Below are 21,105 nucleotides of genomic sequence, written 5' to 3' on the forward strand. Positions count from 1 at the left end.
GAAATTCTTGCAACTAATGTAAAGTAATATTGCCGTTCCTTTCAAATAATGCAATAACAAAACACCGAATGAAAGCATCGCATTGTATTGTTATATTTGCTGTTTAAATAATTTAGCTGCAAAAATCTGAAGGCTGCTTTAGCTGTAATTAATTATTCATTAATGACATGCTAATTGCACAATACCTTTGAATATTTAACAAAATGCAAAAGCCAGGCTCTGAAGTTATGTTTTTAGTGCAAGGAGGGGAAAAATCCTTTAGTCCATCACTGCATCAGGAGGACAAAAAAAGTCCTTTTTCAGATGTGAGGTAAAGTAGTAGTAGTGGCCTACTTTCCATTCTCCATCTCAGTCCCCCTTTGTGCAGGGGAATATAATGTCCTTATCTAGACTTAACAATTGACAGGGTGGTAAATCCCTTGACTTTTGTCCAAATGATTTCTCTACAAAAATGGGTTAATTATCGCCTTTCCCTAGCTTTTTGACTAACAAAAGGCCCTGGATCTCTTTTTTCCTTTCTTTCCTATTTACTGTAAGGAGCCCTTTGAAATGTGATAGTTTAATCGGCAACACCTTCTACAGGGGGAACACTGAGAAGCCGTCCTGGCTCTTGCCTGGAGCTCAGGTTGCTGTGTGAACATTACCGTGGTTAGGAGATATGACCTTTATTATGCCAAAGCCATCCTGGACTTTCAGGATGAAAAACTCCTGAGTGCTCGGTAGTCGACTTCATTTGTTTCTGCTAATAAAAGCTGGCGGGTTTTTAACAGTGTCTTTTAGTGGGTGGGATGACTAAAGGGCACTGGTGTTGAACTGGCTGAGTTGTGTTTCATTAATTCCCGTGCAAGGCCGGGAGCTTGCATCTTTCTGCGCCCTGTCTCTGTTTCCCGGCTTCAAAGCTCCTCATTGTCTCTGACCTGTAAGTCAAGGATAGTCTTGGTAGTGGATAAGCAGGGAACAGGGACTGGCCTTTTTTCTTTCTATTTGTCATTATCACCATCTTGGTCCCAATCAGAGAATCCCCGGCCCCCAATTCGGTACAAGGCAGTGAGCTGTGTGGCGGCTTGTCCTTGTGGTTGAGCATGTATTTCATGCACTAGGGCCTACTTACTCAGTGATATTTTGCATTTGACTCCCATTACTATTAATGGCATTTATGAACGCACATTGGCGGGAAGGAGACCCCACTGAGTCTGTGCATTATCAGAGAAATGGGGAATTAGCATAGTCCCCTGTCTGGTCCTTGATGGATTTTACTCTGCCTTGGAAATACTTAGCAATTAAATGAGAAATCACCATTGCAGACATTCACCTGCTAGGAAGAAAAAAGAATGGAGAAAAGAAGGAGGAGCATTCACTCAAGTTGATGCCAAGTTCCTTCTTTTGCTTTGCATTCTCTTGTTTCAGAAATGTTACATCTGCTAGAAGCCATTGTTCAACATGGCAGTATATAATAGAGTCACTGTTTAGTAAATGCATGGCGTCGTAGACCCACCCAGCCAAAAGTGTGTCAGGGTCCAAAGTGTTTATGGTCTATTTGGGAAGTCACAGCCTGCTAAGTGAAAAGTGAAATGATGCAAAAGGGTGTATGATTCAGCACCACATGAATCAAAGAGTCCAGGGATTGCAAAATGGTAAACTGTGCATTTAGTCCAGCCCACAGTCAGATGTGTTTTATTTGATTTATATCTCTTTTTAAGTTTGAACTAATACTTTTAAATTGAGAGATTTATATAAAACTCCAAATTTCCATCTTCTCTCGAAAAGTCGGAAGGTCTAGCAACACAGGGCTTCCATTCCCACAAGGCAGCAGTTGGCTGGAGTTATGTACCCTGGCCTTGCTCTCCTCAACTGGACACCACCTGTGCCTGGTTTCTACTTTGGGATAGGGGGATTCAAGGTGGGAGTGAGGCTGGGTTATAGTGGTCAGGGATGTCTCACTTTTGGATAAACTCGATCAAATTAACCCTACACACTCTCACAGTATTCAGCCATGATGAGACTTCAGATGGTTCGCATCACTCATTTGTAGCATGTTCCTTTCTCGTATTCACACCTGAATGGTGTCTGCCAGGTCACTGAGGAAATACCTCTGTTGCTTTCTGCATGGTCCTCAGATCAATGCCTATTTCACCAACATCTGAATTTCTTAGGATATGCTGTATTTCCTTTTAGATTTCAAAATAACTTTCATTAAGCATCTCCTTTTTGCGAGACACAGGGCTGGGCACTTTTCACATGAATCAGCTCCTTTTTGGTTCCATAAAAACTGGACTACAGCAGATGTTAACAGAAAATATTGGACCGCTGTGGTGGAATATTTGCCTGGACTGAAGTTTTGTTGGGAGATGACAGTGTGAAGAACAGGTTGCTATTCTTCACTGACTCTGGACCTTTCGTCTGCCCTGAGTACCTTTTCTTGAGTGCATTCACTAAGGATTAATGAGTGAGGTTGTTACCTAAAACGTTGCTTCTTCCCAAATCCTGATGTGAATAACACCCAAGGGAAGTAGGTAGGAGTGCCAGGAGAAGCCAATTGCATGAATGTTAATTAGAGACTTTTGGGCCCGGAAATAGAAAAGCAGCGGTAATCCATTTCTCCTTAGTCTACTGCCTCTGTGAAACCTTTCATTTTACTTAGCAGTATTAGGGAAACATCTGTGACCAGGCACCACCATACACCTCTGGGAATTGCTTAAAAGTGATACAACATTAATCTGTCGAGTGAGGAATACTGCTGTGGGGAGCATGACTTATAAACCATGTGAATACATGAACCCTTTTTCCTCGAGGTTTGGATTGAGCTGGGGGAAGGGTGGCTACCAGAGGAGAATTTGTTCTTAGTGTGAATTAGGGGATGAGTGTTCAACATGTGACAACTAGAGCATGGGGGGTTCTTGGTTAAATACGGGTAGGGTGCGTTTGAGTTTGATCACGTTCATGGTTGGGAGACTCATTCAGTGAACATTTATTTATTGAACACACACGACGGGGAAAGCCTGTATTTGTTGCATACGCAGCCATCTGAACCAGAGTCCCACAGTGGCCAGCTGTGTCCAGATTGGGCATGAGTCATGTTTTGTCTTCTGCAGAATTGTCTTGTTGAAATGGCCTCTTTCGGGAAAAGCCAGAACATAATTTCTCTCTTGTGATCTATGCTGTTACTGATGAAAACGCTTTAAAAGAGCATGAAGAATGCGAAATGGGCACACCATCACGGTGTAGGAGCTATGGTAAAACAAAAATTGAATCTGCTCAAATGCTTTTGTGGATTAATAACAGACAAGTGATTATGGATCAAGATATTAATATTCATCCACAAATTGAGGAAGAGTAGGAAAAGGTATAAGAGAGGAGATGTAACTTACTATCCTCCTATACACACAGGTGAAATCACAAATGTCTAGTATAAAAAAAGGAGGGGCCTTGAAATCCATTGGCATTTCCAGAAAATATTCCATGACCTACTCCTGTTGCAAATGTGCCTTTTACCATTGCAGGGTGATAAAATGCCACGATCCAGCTCCCGAGTACAATTAGGGGCTTGTGTGATACAGCAGGCAGCCGTTCCATACTTGAGAGTTTTCACTGTATAATTAAAATAAACTGAGGGCAGGAGACAAGAAATGAAGTGAGGGGGGAAGGTCCAGCTGAAGCATATTCAGACATGACATTTTCTGATGTCGATAACCATCAAAGCTTGGCTTCTCTGTCCAGGAAGACAAGAATGTCACGTGTCAGTCAAAGGCAGAGCCGCCAAGCGAGCTTGAGACTGAAGGAAGCCACGTAGGGTCCATCTGGCTCTGGCAGAGGTCAGACTGGCCTCCTCTCAGGCTTTAATTGTGCTTTCTTTGTGTCAAGGGTATCCACGTCCAGATTTCTTTTTTTTTTCTTTAAACATCTTTATTGGAGTGTAATTGCTTTACAATGGTGTGTTAGTTTCTGCTGTATAACGAAGTGAATCAGCTATACATATACATATATCCCCATATCGTCTCCCTCTTGCGTCTCCCTCCCACCCTCCCTATCCCACCCCTCTAGGTGCACATCCAGATTTCTGATGAGTGCTGATGAATACGGAGAGATAGCAGGTAGTGCAAAATTTGCTCTTCCCTTTCAAGCTGGGATTCTAGGCCATGCTTAATCCCAGTGGAATAGATAAAAATAACACACCCGAGAAGCAATCTCGGAAAGACTTATATTTTTAAGAGCCATTTTAAGCAGTTTTGGCCCTTATTCAGCATACCTGTGTAATGCCCCTGCTCCAATTGCATACTTCTTCTTTTTAAAGCATTCCAATGTACATTCCTCCGTGGGGGGCTTTGTTGCTCTATTTATATCTTGTAGTAAACCAACATCCTATTCTTTGACTGGGCAGAAGCTGCCCTTGGTCTGCCCTCAGGCCTCTCCTGACATCACAGAGGCAAGCAGACGTGTGAGAAGAACCCAGATCACCCCGAGCAAAGAAGGGAGTGAGTGTCCCACCCTGGAGAATGTTGGGGATGTTCTGACACCACCCTGCATCCTCCATCCTGCCCCCAGCACAGGAAAAACTGGAACGTCTGTTCCCCATGGCAGTCTGTCACTTTTGGCTCCTGAATAGTGCTTAGGAAGTACACCTACCCTCTAGGAATGAAGGATTTATTCTTTTATGGATCGTTACAAGTTCTTCAACATATGCTAATATTTTTCATGTTTCAGTTTTAGAGAAAAATATGGAGAGGGTTAGTGTTTTACAGGCCAAGGTTGGATTTTAATGGAGTGAGGATGCTTAGCTCTTTAGCGAGGAACTGTTAAAACAAGCTGCTCCACATTGCTGCTGTTCACCCCTCATTTCTACCTATGAGGGAAATGATTCTCATCCCAAGTCTATTTCAGGTATAGCTTTGCTCTGACATGATTACTCATCCTTACAATTTCTGTTGGCTGCAATCCTTCTGCTTGCCTCCCAAACTCTGGAGTTATTGGTTGCCGTGACATAGATTAGAAAGGACCTTAGTAACTGATGAATTTAAAATACATTTGTCTCTCCTCCTTACACAATTCCATTGCTAAGTGACTGCCTGGAGTGCTGTTTTGAGGAGTATAGCAAGGAAAGAGTGCTATGATAAAGCAGTGGCGTCTTTCCCTATACAACAATACAGCAGAGTGGAGTGACTGTCAGGTACTTTTTTTAATCATTGATTTTACCTAATCTTCTTATTTTCTATAGATAATGAGAGAGGTGATTCTAAGTGACTTGATGGGCCATGACTTATAGCAGTTGTGCTGTGTAGAATATTCCATTGCTTGCCGCTCCCCGTCCCCCCACCGCCCCATTCCAGGCTGTCTTCTGCCTTCCCTTTCTGCTTTCCCTTTCAGCTGAGATTTCAGGGATGGTTCAGAGTTCTCCCAGGCATACAGGCTGCTGCTTAGAACAGGCATGAGCACGCTCTTAGTAAAATCTACTCAGCTTGCCTCTCCTGATTCTAGAAGCCACATGGATTCTGAAAGTTAGGTAGGAGCTTTAATATTCGGATTCAGTAAAGGACCTGTCCTGTTTAGAAGCCTTTCCATAGGGACAGATCTGATCAGGGTGCCACTTATATAACACATAGCACAATTGGAATTAATGACTTATTTCTGAATTTAACTGTTTTATAGCTATCTATACATAGATCATAGGCTCCAACAGAGCAGTTTTGTTGTCTCTCTTCATTTCAGTGTCCTCAGAGCCTAGCACAGTGCCTTGTACATAGTGGGTACCCAATAAATACTTGCTAAATGAATTGAACAAAGGGCCATCAGGAAACTTTTGGACTTTGGAGGCCAGCCCTGAAGGATCCCTAAAGACTGTCTAGTTAGGATGATGACTGGCCTGTGTGTCATTCTGGCCACCCTTTGCATTAATGTCATAAGACAGGAGATGCAGTTTGTTCAGATGACTGCCCTCGATTCATCTCTGAGTCATGATTAGTCATTCTAGTCAGTCACCTAGAACAGTGTTTTCTCCCTCCCTCCCTCCCTCCCTCCCTCCCTCCCTCCCTCCCTTCCTTCCTTTCTTCCTCCATCCCTCCCTTCCTTCCTTCCTCCCTCTCTCCCTCCCTCCCTCCCTTCCTTCCTTTCTTCCTCCCTCCCTCCCTTCCTTCCTTTCTTCCTCCATCCCTCCCTTCCTTCCTCCCTCCCTCTCTCCCTCCCTCCCTCCTTCCCTCCCTCCCTCCTTCCCTCCCTCCCTCTCTCCCTCCCTCTCTCCCTCCCTCCCTCCCTCTCTCCCTCCCTCCCTCCCTCCCTCTCTCTCTCCCTCCCTCCCTCTCTCTCTCTGTGTCTCCCTCCCCCTCTCTTTTCTCCTCTTCCCTCCCCTCCCTCCCTCTTCCTTCTTTAAAAACATTCTGGCCCTTTCCTTGCCCTTGCCTTTTCTAACATTCTGATACAGAGATGTATGGCGTTAGCTTAGATCATTGCAGAGACTTTCTAGACAGCCACTGCGCTCAGCATTTCTCCCTTATAGTATATTAAACCACATGGGTGTGTGCTTCCTTAAAGACCTCCTTATCATAACACTCCTCCTTCAGAAACCTTCACTGGTTCCCTATTTCCTTGTATGTGAAATTAAAACCCCTGTTTGAAATTCATGATAATTGGTAATCTGTTCCCATTCACCCAATCCTAGTGTCCACTGAAGCTTAAGAACCACTGTCATTTACTGAGGGCTAACCATGTCTCAGACTCCGTGATCAGTGCCTTTCCCCTGTGGGGTTCTAGGTATTGCTGTTATTCCCAATTCATAAATGAAGTTATTGAGGTTTAAAGACTTTGACTATAGGTGATTCTGTTTCATAAGTCGATTGCCCACGGTACCACGACTAGTCAGTGGTAGAGCCAGGGTTTGAATGCAGGTGGTCTAATTCCAGAGCTAGAGCCCCTGACAGCTAGTTCACGATGTTATGCCTTCTGTACCTTGTATACTACCAGATAGGGGTTTCCTAAGTACAGTGACATGTGCTGAATCTGGTGATATCTAAAGACACTGCTTCACAATGGTAAGTAAGCATTTTACATAGCACAGTATATTTATTTTTTATTTTACAGAGCAGAGTTTCTCAGTGCAATCCCTTAAATGATTTCTGTGTTAATATCTGAATTTTTACCCACTTCTTCCTTTCTTGTTTTCAATATTGGTAGTAAAAACATATTCCATATTTACAAAATGCATCTTTTCTCTAATAGTCACATGCTTTTTGTTACCTCAGAAAGTACTAAAGACAGTATCAGCTGGAAACTATTTTCAAATATACCAAGGTTCCCAGACTCTTAAGGTATCCTTGGATACTTGGGAGGAGAAGCTGAGTTTGAATAATTCAGTGGAAACCCCGGATGATGTATGTGTGCATGAGTGTGTTTCTGTCCACATAGTATGTGTATGCGTGTGCCAGGAACAGGAAGAGGACAGAGGGACAAGATGGATGAACAATATTATTAAGCTTTGACTATAGGGGATTGCTTCATTGGTTGCTTTGTCTTGGAATAGCCAAATTCCTGCCTCAAGAAGTCATTTTTCTAGAAGAGGGTCACTGCATTTGGACACGTTCCTGATATGACCTATCCAGTCTTGATTGCGTGGATCCAGCCCCTCACAAATGTGTGTGTCTGGAATGAGTATCTCCTTCACTCACAGCAAACCTGAGGACTTGGTGCTTGAATGGCTCACAAAGCCCCCATGTACCATATGCTCATCCTTTTCATTTACTGTCCACCCCAGTACAGCTGGTTATAAGCAGCAACAGATGATTGCTTTCACTTTTTTTTTTTTTTTTTTTTTTGCTGTACGCAGGCCTCTTACTGTTGTGGCCTTTCCCGTTGCGGAGCACAGGCTCCGGACGCGCAGGCTCAGCGGCCATGGCTCACGGGCCCAGCTGCTCCGCGGCATGTGGGATCTTCCCGGACCGGGGCACGAACCCGTGTCCCCTGCATCGGCAGGCGGACTCTCAACCACTGCGCCACCAGGGAAGCCTCCTGTTTTCACTTTTGTCTTTTCCTGAGGCCAAGAGCTTTACCCTAATGATCTTCAAGGTGGTTGACATTTTCAAATAAATTCTGCTCGGACAGACATAACTTCTCACAAGAAACTGTCAGGAGCTATCTCCTGCCCAAACGTTACACAGATAATGATGATCATAACAATCAGTTTCAACTCATCCACAGGCCATTCTTTCATCTGGAGTGGTTTTAGACCAGGGATAGTCCACAGGGAAGAACCCTCGACCGGGGATTCTCTTCCTATTAAAGCCCATCCCCTATTTGACCAGTGGGGGGCAGAAGACTAGCTGTGCGGGGAGAGCCCATTCTATCTCCTGCCCTTATAAAAGGCTGGAAAGAGGGTGCCTTGTTAATAAGCAGCCTGTCTTCTTTGTCTCCACAAGAATATTCCAAGAAATACAGCAACCAAATAGCTTAGCAAAATTGTTGAGATCCTGGGCTCTGGAGTTAGACAAACCTAGGTTCACCTCTCAGCTCTACCACTTGCCAGCTGTCTGCCTTGGGGAAGCCATTTTACCTGTCTAAGCTATGGTTTCTTGGTCTCTCACCTTGGGCTAATAACACTAGTGTGCTTAAATGGCCTAGAATCCTGTAGTTCTGCAAATGGCAGTAGATGCTGTTGTACTTAATACTGCTCTCTAGACTCACCCCCATCTGATGTGGGACCTCTCATTCTCTGGCAAATCCTACCCTTTTGGTTTCAGCAGGTGCATGGGCTGAGTAAACATCCTCCTTGGACACAGTCTCCAAGTCACTGTCTCCTCTCCCAGGTGAAGCGGGTGGGAGGTGCCATCGTGATACCACTCTTAGCTAGTTGCTTTGTGGTTCTCTCACCAGCAGAGGCTGAGGCTGACAATTCTGCTAAATAGAAGTGGGGGCAAGGGAAGCTCTCCCAGGATGCACCAGGGCAAGTTCAACCATGCAGCTTCCCACCAGCTAAATGAAACAGCAGGGCTGGAGTTGGAAGGGGCCTAACAAAACCCCTGGGCACAGCCCTTAGTGAGGAGAGCCATAAGAGGGCATGCAAGTGTATTTCCTGCGACTATTTCAGAATTCTCAAGTAGAATATTCGGACTCCATAATCCAGGGCTTTTGTTAGTTTGGTCGCTGTATTCCTGTATGGGATCCTGGGGTCCATAGATCTAAGAAGGATGGATTTCCTCAATGGCAGTTGGGTAGACAATTTCTGAGGCAAGGGGCCATTTCATAGCCTCCCAGCTCCCCTGGGGAAGGCAGATGTAGTTGGCCCTCCGAGAATACTGACTGCTCACACTGGTAGGTTGCTTAAAAAATGGCAGACTACAGGTTTCCTTACAAATTATAGCTCAAATGTCCACTTCCTATCAAGTCATACCACAGAGCAGAGTCTGATTGTGTCACTCCCTTGTGTACGTAATAAAGTCTAAACTTGATAGTCGAGAGACTTTGTGATCAAGATGGCTTCCTTACAGTTGAATTTCAGTTGAATTCTCTTCTTGAGCCAATGGTGCTAGAGATTTTCAGCTTCTGTGCCTTTGCTTACTCTGGTCTTTCTATCTAGTATTACCTGCTTTCTGGGTCATCTCCGCATCTCATGGTCTACCAGCCTGTTCTAGGAAGTCTTCCCAACTCCATTTCTCCAACCCAGCTGGAAATGTGTGTCCTGCCTCTGAATTTCCACAGCACTAAGTCTGAAAGCCACTTTTACCTTTGTACCTTGGATATAGGTCATTTATATGTGTATCTTCTCTCCCTGCCTAGTCCGTAAGTCCTTGAGGATGAGTTTCTATTCATCTTTGCATTTTCCAGAAGACCCAGCCCTTGTCCTATGTATGTTAAACACTCAGGTATGCACTGAATCTGTGAGGAGCACAGAGTACCCGTGGACCTCTTTTAATGTGATGCTTGTTGATTCATTTACCCTGTGTGCCAGGTCTCAAAGTTACAGCAGAGTATGATGTGGCCATAGCTCCTGTCCTCTTGTGGACTGGTGGGCAAGTAGGACAAGTTAACACTCGTTGTATTAAGTGATTCCACAGAGATAAGTCTGGCACACCTCAGATGCTGATCGGAGGGGCCCTAGCCCACCCTGTGCCGGATCAGGAAAGACTTCCCAAGGCTAACATTTAAGGCTACGTCCTAAAGGAAGAGGATCAGAGCAATGATGTGGATTGAATGTCCCCCTCCCCAGTTTGTATGTTGAAGCCTTAACTCCCAGTATGATGGTATTAGAAAGTGGGACCTTTGGGAGGTGATTGGGTTTAAATGAGGTCATGAGGATAGAGCCTCCATGACGGGATTAGTGCCTTTATAAAAAGGGGACTAAGGACCAAAGTGTGCACTTCTCCTATGTGAGGATAAACAAGAATGAAGCTAGGTAGTCTGCAAACCAGGAAGGGGGCTCTTGCCAGGGCCTGACCATGCCGCACCCTGACCTTGGCCTTTCCAGCCTCCAGAACTGTGAGGAATACATTTCTGTTGTTTAAGCCCCCTTAAACTGTGGTATTGTGTTATGGCAGCCTGAGCACATGAATATAGTAATGAAAGTGGGGAGAGCATGAGAGTGTTTGGGAGCAGCAGGGACAAGTCCTAGAGGAGGAGGGGACACAGGTACTTTGAGGAACCCTAACAGGGGTACGATGCTGGAGTGGAGGGGTGTGGAAAGTGAGTCTGCAGAGGTTGTCGTGGGCACTACAATCCATGTTAGAAATATTGGACTCTCCTCTGAAAGCGAAAGGGAACCATTTAATCGATTCAGAGAATATATTAAAATATCTCAATTTTATATCGGCCACTCAGGATCCCACAGCAGGGATAAAGAGTGTCTTTTGAGTTGAAAGGGTCTCATACAAAATAAAACAAAAATATCACAGTTCCAGGAGCCAAGACTAAGGCACTTGAGCCAGAGAGAAAATTCCTCCTGCAAAGCTACGTTTTGCCTTCAAGTGGGAACACGCCGAGTCCACGGCGAGACATTATCCTCACGGCTCTCGCTGGCAGCAAGGAGCCGTGGAGGGTCTCTTGAAGTGAATGGCAATGTTTCTTGAGTGGCGTATTGAGAAAGCACAATGGCCGGGGGTGGGGGGTGGGCGGTGGCAGTGCTCTCAGCTTTTGCTGGTGGGTGCCTGATGAAATACATCTTGACGTGTCATTGAAGTGCGGAGCCTGCGGCCCCGTGAGGTCACCTGTCCCACCCCCCGCGTGGGCAGATTGTTCCTCACTGTCTTTCTCTGCTGTTTGTCCAGCGGCTTTAGGCACCTCAAGCGATGGGGCTTCCACCGCCTCCCTTGGGAAGCTGTTCCGCACTCGGCTTGAGCCTGCTTGTAAGAAGGTTGCCCTGATCTGCAGCCCAAGTTTTCCTTTCTGTAATTACATCCCATCCCTCTCTGCTCTACCCCTCCGCGTGACCCCGAGCAATTCTTTCTCTTCATCGGTGTGCCTACACCCTTGCTCGGGGAGAGTATTTGATCCTTGGTCCTTTGTGTCCTCCCTGAGCTTTGCTTATTCCTGGCTGGTGCTGCGGGAACCCTTATAAGTAGCTCCTGCTGCAGTTCTCTTTAATCCTTGTGGCTTCCCTTCTTTTATTTCTGTCCAATTTGCCTATTTCTTTCAGGGTACTGAAGAGCCCAGAATGAATCCTAGGCTTCCTAACCGTAGTATTTATTAATCTTTTATATGGCAGACTTTCTCAATGATGCTAAACTGGGCTGGGTGGAATGTAAAAATCATTTAGAAAGACAGAGCTGATGTGAACCCCCTATGATAGGACTCCGGGCACTTCAAAGAAAAATGAATTTGACTCTAGGGACCAACCCCCCACCCAAACCTCAGTCCTCTGATATTCATGCACCTGCACTTCATTGTACTATTGAGGGCAGAGAGGGTGTGAATTTAAGCCACGGAGGGACGGGAATGACCCTCCCCAACAAGTCTCACTAAATCCAGCCTATTCTCCAAGGCCAAGCTTTCGGGTTCGCTACTCTACCACCCCTTCTTTGATCACACTGACCCCCACTTTGGTATGACCAGATAACAGTAACCAGTCCTTCCTGTGAATTTCTGTGGCACTTTTGTAAGGCTTCCTTTTGTAGCACTTTCTCTTCTCTATTTTGTTCATATATCCATTCAGCAAACATTTGTCTAGCACATTCTCTGTTCTTGCTGTTATGGCTCATGCTGGGGGAAATGGAAGGCCAACAAGATTAAAACCCGGAGACAGAATTCTTGCCCTCAGGGAGCTTCCCATGCAAAGGAGGAAGCCAGTGCACAGCCACAGACAGATGCTGGATGGAGTTGGGCTGGGAGGACTGGGGAGCGGGAGGGATGCGGAATAGATTTCCCTTCTCATCGTGGATCGTGAGTTCATGCATGTGGGAAGGATCACTGTCCGGTGCATCTGGGTGCCCTTCACGATGCCCAGCACGTGCCTTCAACGTAGTAGGTGCCTAGGAATGAATACCTGTGTGGAGCATTGAGACATGCCAGGCAGTGTGCTGAGCACTTTTTATGTGTATCTCATGAACTCATAAACAACTTTAGTTACTTTTATGATTTCCATTTACCAAGGAGGAAACCAAGTCTCAAGGATATAAAGCAACTCACCGGAAGTCCCACAGGTGGTGAGTAGTGGAGCTGAGGTTGCATTGAGATGCTTCATCTCCAGCGTTCGTTCTCCTGTCTGCTGTGTTGTGTACACTGATCAGCCATTCATGCCTGGCTGAGATGGGAAACCGAGGCAGGAAAGATGCTCATGAGGGAGGGAATACAAAACCATTTTCCTTTCATGCCTGATATCATCCCTGTGCTGGTGCTGACAAACAGCAAGAATGGGATCAGCCAGGCATTTTGTACAGTCGGGCACCTTGGGAGCACACACAGATATTTATTTATCATTGGCGGTGTCAGGCAGAGGATGGAAAACCAAGCTTCTCCCTTTTTTTTTTTTTTTAAAGAATCCAGTAGTATCACGTACATTCAGCCGGTCCATCTACTAGACCAAATCCTACTAGGGGGCAGAGGAAAATGGCCATCGAGTGGAAAGATAGCTGAATAAAAATGGAACATGAGTCATCTGCATATTTGGAAAACCTCTGGGTATTTAGCAGATTTTTGGTATCATGTTGATATTGTCTTGTGTACTCACCACATAGTAGGTGTTCATTACACATTTGTTTAAATGAATACATGGCCAGCACTTGTTCTGGTATATTTTATACTTTCTGGGGTGAGAGTTATTCTGTTGTTTAAGTGTGATCCAACCAAGCAATGGCTAATTATAGTGATGGGATAGCATGGTCATTTTTAATGGAGTCGCTAAAGGGAAGAAAATTATAGTGTTATTTTGCCTTTTTGTATATGCTGCCCCCTTATTAAAAGACTTTTAGGGGGATAGATCTAGTTTTTCTCCTGCTTACTCTTTTTTGTCTCACTGTTTGTGTGTGTGTGTGTGTGTGTGTCTGGCTGCAGCAAGAACCTGCAGCAGTGAATGTTGGTTGTTCTACTAGCTGGCTGGGTTCACTAATGCTAATCTGGGAGTGGACAGCAGCACCTGTGCCTGTGGTTCTTGGGAGGCTCAGTGGGCAAGTGGGGTGGCCGTGCTGCAGCAAGCACATTTGTGTCATGTCTCTGGAATGTTCCTCAGCTCCTTGGTGCCCTTGGCCTGTGTTCTCTGAGTTCACCTTAACTGCGCCCTTGGAGCACAGCCTCTGACCAGCTGCTGCCTCCAAGATCCCTCTGGCAAATCCCTCCTTCTCGGCTTCTCTTGGTCAGAGGAGTAGGATTAGGGTCAGGGAGCCAGATGAAGGGCATGTGCCTGCCCATCACCTCCCTAGAGGCCAGGCAAAAACTGGGCCCATCATTTCTCAAGATGAACACAAGTGTCCACTTTCCTTTTTAATAGACTTTCAACCATTATAGATTAAACATATATAGTGTAGCCATTAGTAGCTCAATCTGGAGCCAGCCTTCCGGGGTTTCACCTTAGTTCTATCACTTTCTTGATGAGTCTTGGCCAAATTAATCTCTGCGAGGCTGCTTCCTCTTCTGTAGAATGGGGATAATAATAGCATCTACCTTGTAGACTTGTGAATACAGTCATATACATAATGCATTTAGCGCAGGACCAGGGTATAAGTGTTACTTCTGCTTCTTTGGCAATGACATTTAGTGGATACTGTGTGCCAGGCACTGCACTAAACCCTCCATGTGCGTTATGTCCCTTGATCTTCATAACGGTCTACTAAGGACACTGGGGCTCTGAGAGATTAAATAACTTGCAGGGGTTCGAATTCAAGTATGACGCCTAAATCTGCATTCTTGCCCAGTGTTTGACACGGCCCATTGCAAGGCCTGGGCATTTGAATAGCTTGTTTGAACTCTGGAAGACCTTTGAACTTGAGAATTGGGGAAAGAGGAAGGGAGAGTCCCAGATTTTTCACCCCAGAAGCTTCTATTTTCCTCCATCTTCCGAATAACCTCCCCTCCTAACTCTACAGAGTAACATGTCATCTAGCTTCCAGGTAACTTTGAGCATCTAATCCAGTCTGGCAATGGGGAGGTTGCTCTTGTGTGTGAGCGCGCATGCGTGTGTGTTTGTGTGTGTGTGTGTGTGTGTGTGTGTGTGTGTGTGTGTAGTATTGCGCTGCATCGCAGAGGTTGAATGAAGGAAGGAAGGAGCCGGCGTGCCCGTAAATGACACACGGCTCTAAAGTGTGAGTCATCTTCCATGAGCATTCAGGAGGGTCTGTGTCATCGCCACTGCTTGGTAATTATACGGCACATGCACTCATACTCCCAGCTCACGTGCATTCTCATTTACTTAGATGTGTGTGGGACGTGGTGAAGATGTCCTGTGACTCCATAGTCTGTTTTCATCTGTAGTTTAGACACTAAACAACGGTGAGGTTTGTTTTTCTGTGATCCAATAAAAGAGCAAAACACAAAGAGTCATTAAAATGTTGTGATGTTGCTACAGATCGTCATTCTGTGTCAGTGTAAAGCAGAGGAGGTGCTTGTTAAAAGGTCTGTTCTTCAAATGTATTCACTCAGGTTCTTTCCTTTCGGGGTATGAGCAGATCCAATTTATTTGTTTTGGTATATTTAATTCAAAGTGAACCAAAATCACCCAAAAAGATGTCAAGCACCTACTGTTTCTCCAGCTCTATGTTAGGTTACTTAACTTTTCAACCCCCTGTGAGAAAAGCCATGAACAGTTTAGAATTCATTGGCTCAGAGAGGTTCCGTCACTTTCTGAAAGTAATGGGTAAGCAACAGGATAAAGTTGCAAACCTGGGTCTCTTTATTCTCAGCTTTCTTTCCTTTTCCTCACGGCTCTGAAAAGGTTAAACAACAAACAAACAATCCATGAATCCTTTGATGAAGAGTTTAAATTTATTTTATTTACTCTCCAGTTGGGAGAAATCTGTATTATTTTCTGAGCATCTCCCAAACCCACATAAATCCAGTTGGGTTAAGAATGTGATTGGGAGATGTTCGGCAAACAATATATTGATCTCCTCATCTCCAGCTGACAAGCTAGCTTGTTGTGCACTTCTTTCCCTGTCTTCATTTTTGTTGTAATTATGTTATCCTTCAGAAGGATGATGCTTGCCTATTGTGGTAAAATTTCACCTTGTAGCTGGATTCTCCCCTCTTTTCTCTAGTGGAAAACATATTCAAACGTTCCTTTGGGAAACAATCTCAGTAAAAAAATTTAATTGGACATCAAAACATTTTCCCATCTGTGGCTTGAATTTTTATTTTTCAAAATTTAAATAATATACAATGTGTATTGATATATATATAGAGAGAGAGACGGTTTCTCACTGATTTAGGTAAACAACAACAACAGCACAGCCAAAAAATAAGCCTTGGCCACACGTGTCCTTAGCCCTGTGCAAACTTCTTTAACCTAACTGGAGAGTGGCTTCAGAAGTTCCGAGGAATCAGAGACAAGAGTGTCCATCATCGGTAATAACGTATAATGGAAAAGAATCTGAAAAAAATTGTGTGTGTGTGTGTGTATGTATATATATATATACACATATACTTTAAGATATATATATATCTGAATCACTTCGTTGTACACTTGAAACTAACACGACATTGTAAATCAATTCTACCTCAATTATAAAGAAAAGGGGGAAAAAAAAAGAAAAGAGGAAAAAAAAAGTGTGCATCACTGTAAGAGGAGTAAATGAAATCTTTAAGGAAAATATCTGCTCATGAGGATCCCAGATAGTTCTGTCAAACAATTTAGGACTTCAAATGTTGCAGTCTTCCCTCGTACAAATCTGTAGCACACTTTATACAAATGGAGACTACTACTCTGGTTATAAAATGTGAAGGCGGGCTTCCCTGGTGGCGCAGTGGTTGGGAGTCCGCCTGCCGTTGCAGGGGACGCGGGTTCGTGCCCTGGTCCGGGAGGATCCCACGTGCCACGGAGCGGCTGGGCCCGTGGGCCATGGCCGCTGGGCCTGCGCATCCGGAGCCTGTGCTCCGCAACGGGAGAGGCCACGGCGGTGAGGGGCCCGCATACCGCAAAAAAAAAAAAAAAAAAAAAAAAAAAATGTGAAGGCATCTTTTAAAGGCCTGTTCTGGGAGTGCTGTACTGAGAGTCTCATAATAGTAGTTCCCAGCATTTCAATATTCTCTGAGCTTCCTGGGGCTGAACAGTTAATGCAGTTAATAGAGAAAAAAGTATTTAGACTGATTGTATCATAAATTATATAAAGCTATAATTTATAATTTATATAATAAACTATATAAAATTCCTAATACCATGGGTGCATTCTGAAAAAGATTATCGAATTCTACTTTCAATATTTTTAAATGACTAATTTTTTACAAAGTATACAATGTATAAAGACAAACATTCAAATTGCTTTTCATTCTGTTTTCCAGAGTTAACCATTGTTTGCACTTTGGTATTTATTTTCTACTCGTTTTTTTGTGTGTGTGTGTGTGATATGCGGGCCTCTCACCGTTGTGGCCTCTCCCGTTGTGGAGCGCAGGCTCCGGACGTGCAGGCCCAGCGGCCATGGCTCACGGGCCCAGCCACTCCGTGGCATGTGGGATCTTCCCGGACCAGGGCACGAACCCGTGTCCCCTGCATCAGCAGGCGGACCCTCAACCACTGCGCCACCAGGGAAGCCCTCTACTCGTTTTTATTGCTTATATAAATAAATGTATTGAAATCTGTAAGTATGAGCACATACCGTATATATAATGCCTAACGCCTTTAGCCCTCTTCTTTATGGTTGTTATATTTATTAAGATGTGTTCCTTGAACATGTTTTTTAATGACTGCATAGTATTACATCATGTGGATATATCATCATTTATTTAACCCATCTGCCAAAGTTAGACATTTAAGATTTTAATTTTTCATTATTATAAATAGTGCTTTGATGAGCAGCTCTGATTTCCTAATGATAGATTCCTAGGAGTGCGATTATGGGATCAAGGGATGTGAATGTTTTTAAACTTTAGATGCGATACCAAAGTGCTTTCCAGAGAGGGCTTGCTGGCTGATACTGCCCCCCACCCCGCCTGGAGAAAGTGCTCACCCACCACACCCTCACTGGTGCTGAATACTAACATTCATTTACATCTTTGCTGTTCTTTTGAGGAGCATCTGGGTGATTGCTAAAGTTAAGGTGGAGAAACCACAAAGAGAAACAGAAGTTTAAATTCCAGACAATAAACCCAAGTTGGCAAAGGCATTCTGGTTCTTCTAGAAACATCCTTCCCTTAATTCAAAGATGAGGATCTCCTGCTTCTAAGAAGCTGCCTCAACACTTGCCAGCCTCCTGGAGTATTAGGTGCCCCTCAGCCTCTCAGTGTATGTTCTCGTGTTTCATTAATGCACAGTAGATAGGGATTTAGAGCTTTTCCCACCTTGTTAATACTTTTGAGCCATTCTAATGTTTTTCCTATGCTCAACCCTCCAATAAAAAGCTGCTGACCTCTTGTACTTTCATGTCATACAGAGCATTTTGAGCTTCCTCTGCAGCTAACTGGTTGAAAAATGGCAAATTAAGTCAAAGTTTGATTTGCTCCACAGTACTGAATATTTAATTTTCCTGAGATGTTTTAGGGAATTGGTTCATAATTTTGGTGGAGACAGTCTTTGAGACATTCCATGAGGTCACCTAATCCAGCCTCCTGCCCCAGAATCGAACCAGCCCAAACCAGGGATACGGCGAGGAAGGAAAAAGCAAATTTAATTTCTCAGTCACAGTAGTTAAAAAGTATCTTGAAAAAGTCCACCAAACTTCTCTTTGTCCTGATCTGTGGCTGGACAGCCAGTTAAAAAAAAAAAAAAAAAAAGCGCAGAGTCTGTTTAGTTTGCTGTGAATTAGCAGCACTGTTGTGAAAGAATCGTTACTGCTCTAAGTTAGGAAACTTGGTGGGTCAGAATGGGTTTCCTCTGGCATTAAAAAACTCTAGACATGGAAAGCTTTGTGTAGGAGATAATCACTGTAGTCTAAATCCATGTAAGATGTGAAACTTGCTACCTTGATGAAGGGTTTGTCATTAGTGCCAATCTCGTTAAAAGAGAAACAGAAACCTTGTAGCACTTTTAAATTTGTGCAAGATATGAAAATGGGCTATTAATTGAGTAACTTAAGAAAATCAAGAGTGAATATTTGGAACTGCAGAGGTGGTATTGCTTGGTGAGAAGAAGAGGAACAGGGATTATGCCTGTCTGCCTGCTCGCTCTTCCTCTGACCTGGGCTGAGTTACTTTGCTAGTGTTCCCTCTCTGTAGAATGGAGTCATTTTATTGCTTCCCCCTTTAGACCTCTCAGAAATGTGAAAAATCATTTTCAGTTCTTAGGAAGCATGGAAATTCACAACGTGATAATTAATTTCCCGAAGTGGGTCGTACAACCAAATTGTACGTGGGAGGCTGAAACCATTTTAGAGGAAGAAGTCACCAAAACGTCCTCATTCTTTTTCACATCAAGTGCTGAATGACACAGCGGCGCAGCCTCTGCTGTGGGTGGTGGGGCTACTGAGGCAGCCACCCACGAGGCGGGCAGCTCCGTGCTGGCAGAGCAGCAGCATTAGTGACACAGTGGCCAGACTCATAGGAGCATCTTTTCACCCCTCATCACTCCCTTTGATTCCAGCTTTCCTTGATTAGTCATTTGCATGCTCATTTTTGTTCTGTTTCTCCCTGGGCAGGGTCTGTTAATGACTAAAGAGGGGAGACTTAAAAAAAAGAAAACAAGTCAGAGTGAGTCTTGCTTGCTAAAGTTTTGTTTTAGGTCCAGTAATTTTAATTGGCAGCAAAAGAGAAAAAACATGCAACAGATACACCTAACTTGGCGTTTCTAACACTCAAAAGTACAGTGCTTATGGTAATGAATTTTATCTATTACGAGGGAAAACAATCACCTTTGATGACATTATAGAGTAAACACATTTAACAGCATGCTGAATTGCTGAAGTATCATTTTCAACGACCTCATTAGTGTCACTTAATTAAAACTTCCTGCTCTTGACTTTGATGCTGGTACAGGCAAAAACACAGAGGGAATTGAACAAACAACAACAAAAAAGGGTGGGGGGTGCATTTTCTAATGATAAATCGCAGAGGTTGCTAATGAAAGCAAATTATGTACCTTTTTCCTGCAACTCCGATAAAATAATATGAAACACACAGCAACTTTGCATCAAACAAATTAATCAGCTGTCAGCAGATTTGCCTTATAGTAATCTCTTGCACTTATTGATCATTTAAAAAAGGGGGGGCTTTTTTTTCTCTGTACACAAGCATTAGGTTGGTGATAATTAAAGCTTCAGCTTCAGAAATGCCATAATAACCGTTAATTAGCAGGATGCTATTTTCAACATAATTTGCTAATTAGGCAGTGAGCTGCTATAGTGTATATACCTAATTATGAAGGGTCTTGTGCTGTAGACACATGTGACTGGAGTGTAAATGACACCATTATAGGGATCCTAGCGAATTTTTTGAAAATATAGTTTGTTCAGAGTGCTTAGTTCTTTGGAGACTTCTTAGTACAGGGGATATTACCCTTGGCTGTTCTGCATGAGATTTAGAAGAAGAAACATTATATAGAAGTATACCATCTCTTTTATCTAGACAGTGGACAGACAGGATTACTAATTCTAAGGGGGCTTTGTTGCCTAGTGCCTAATGCAAGGGCTGATAATTTAGGCACTGAAGTTGTGCTTTCTCTACCAGTAGAGAATTATTCTCTATTTGTCTGCCACACACAATTCATCTGTGCACCAATATGCTGTAAATATTTTAATAATACTATATGCCTACTGTACCTTGATTTTTCTGCCACAGGCTAATAACCTAAAACATGTATTTCTCTGCCTCTTGGTCTCCTCTCCCTCCTGTGTTTCCCTCTGTCATAAAGAAAACCTAGACTTTTCAAAAATGTATGGTTTTTTTTCTACATGGATTTTCTCCAGCCCATTTCCTAACGGTCTTGGATTAAAAAAATTTTTTTTTAAAGAGAGGAATGATAAAGTATGAAAAGTAAGGATGAGCTAGGATGCAAAAGCCTCAAATTATATGCATATTAGTTATATTTATGAGTTTAAATTTGGCTTTTCAGCAGAGCATAAGCAGGGTGAGATCATTTGCAGATATATAAACTGGCTTCCTGGATCATAATAGCCGATTTCTTTTAAATGTTTTACCTTGTTTCAAATAAAACTATATTTCTTTATTCCCTTTAAACGAAATGAACGCTTAATTCAATAATAAATGAGCTTCAGAGCAGCACAAGAGTCACTTAACTTAAATCTTTTTGTAGAGGTTCCCACTTAAGCAGCTTGAAAGACAGTAAATCATTCTGGAGAACGGACATCCCAATTTCATTGCTGCGCTGTAGAGAGCTGAATTAATGGCCTTTTCTTTAGAATGTATGGACGCGCTTTCCAGCTGCTGAGCCTGACAGTGTTATAGCTCAATTAATGTGATTTTGATGTAATTGCAGATAGGGAACGTCGTGCCAAAAAAATTATCCTTTTTCCTAAGAATTACATTTTATCATCCAGATGTGAAGAGGAGAGCTTTGAGGCTGAATATACGTAACAGGGACTCTATTTTTATTTTTAAATA

At 43.5% G+C, this 21,105-nt stretch overlaps 1 protein-coding gene across 11 annotated transcripts in view; it reads left to right on the forward strand.

The window, feature by feature from the left end:
• EBF1 (EBF transcription factor 1) overlaps positions 1-21,105 on the forward strand; it is a gene marked incomplete at its 3' end in the record, with an annotated part of 392,977 nt that overhangs the window by 142,528 nt on the left and 229,344 nt on the right. The window lies entirely within an intron of this gene.

The sequence above is a fragment of the Leucopleurus acutus genome (genome assembly GCF_964270905.1).
Source record: "Leucopleurus acutus genome assembly, chromosome: 3".
NCBI classification, from domain to species: Eukaryota; Metazoa; Chordata; class Mammalia; order Artiodactyla; family Delphinidae; genus Leucopleurus; species Leucopleurus acutus.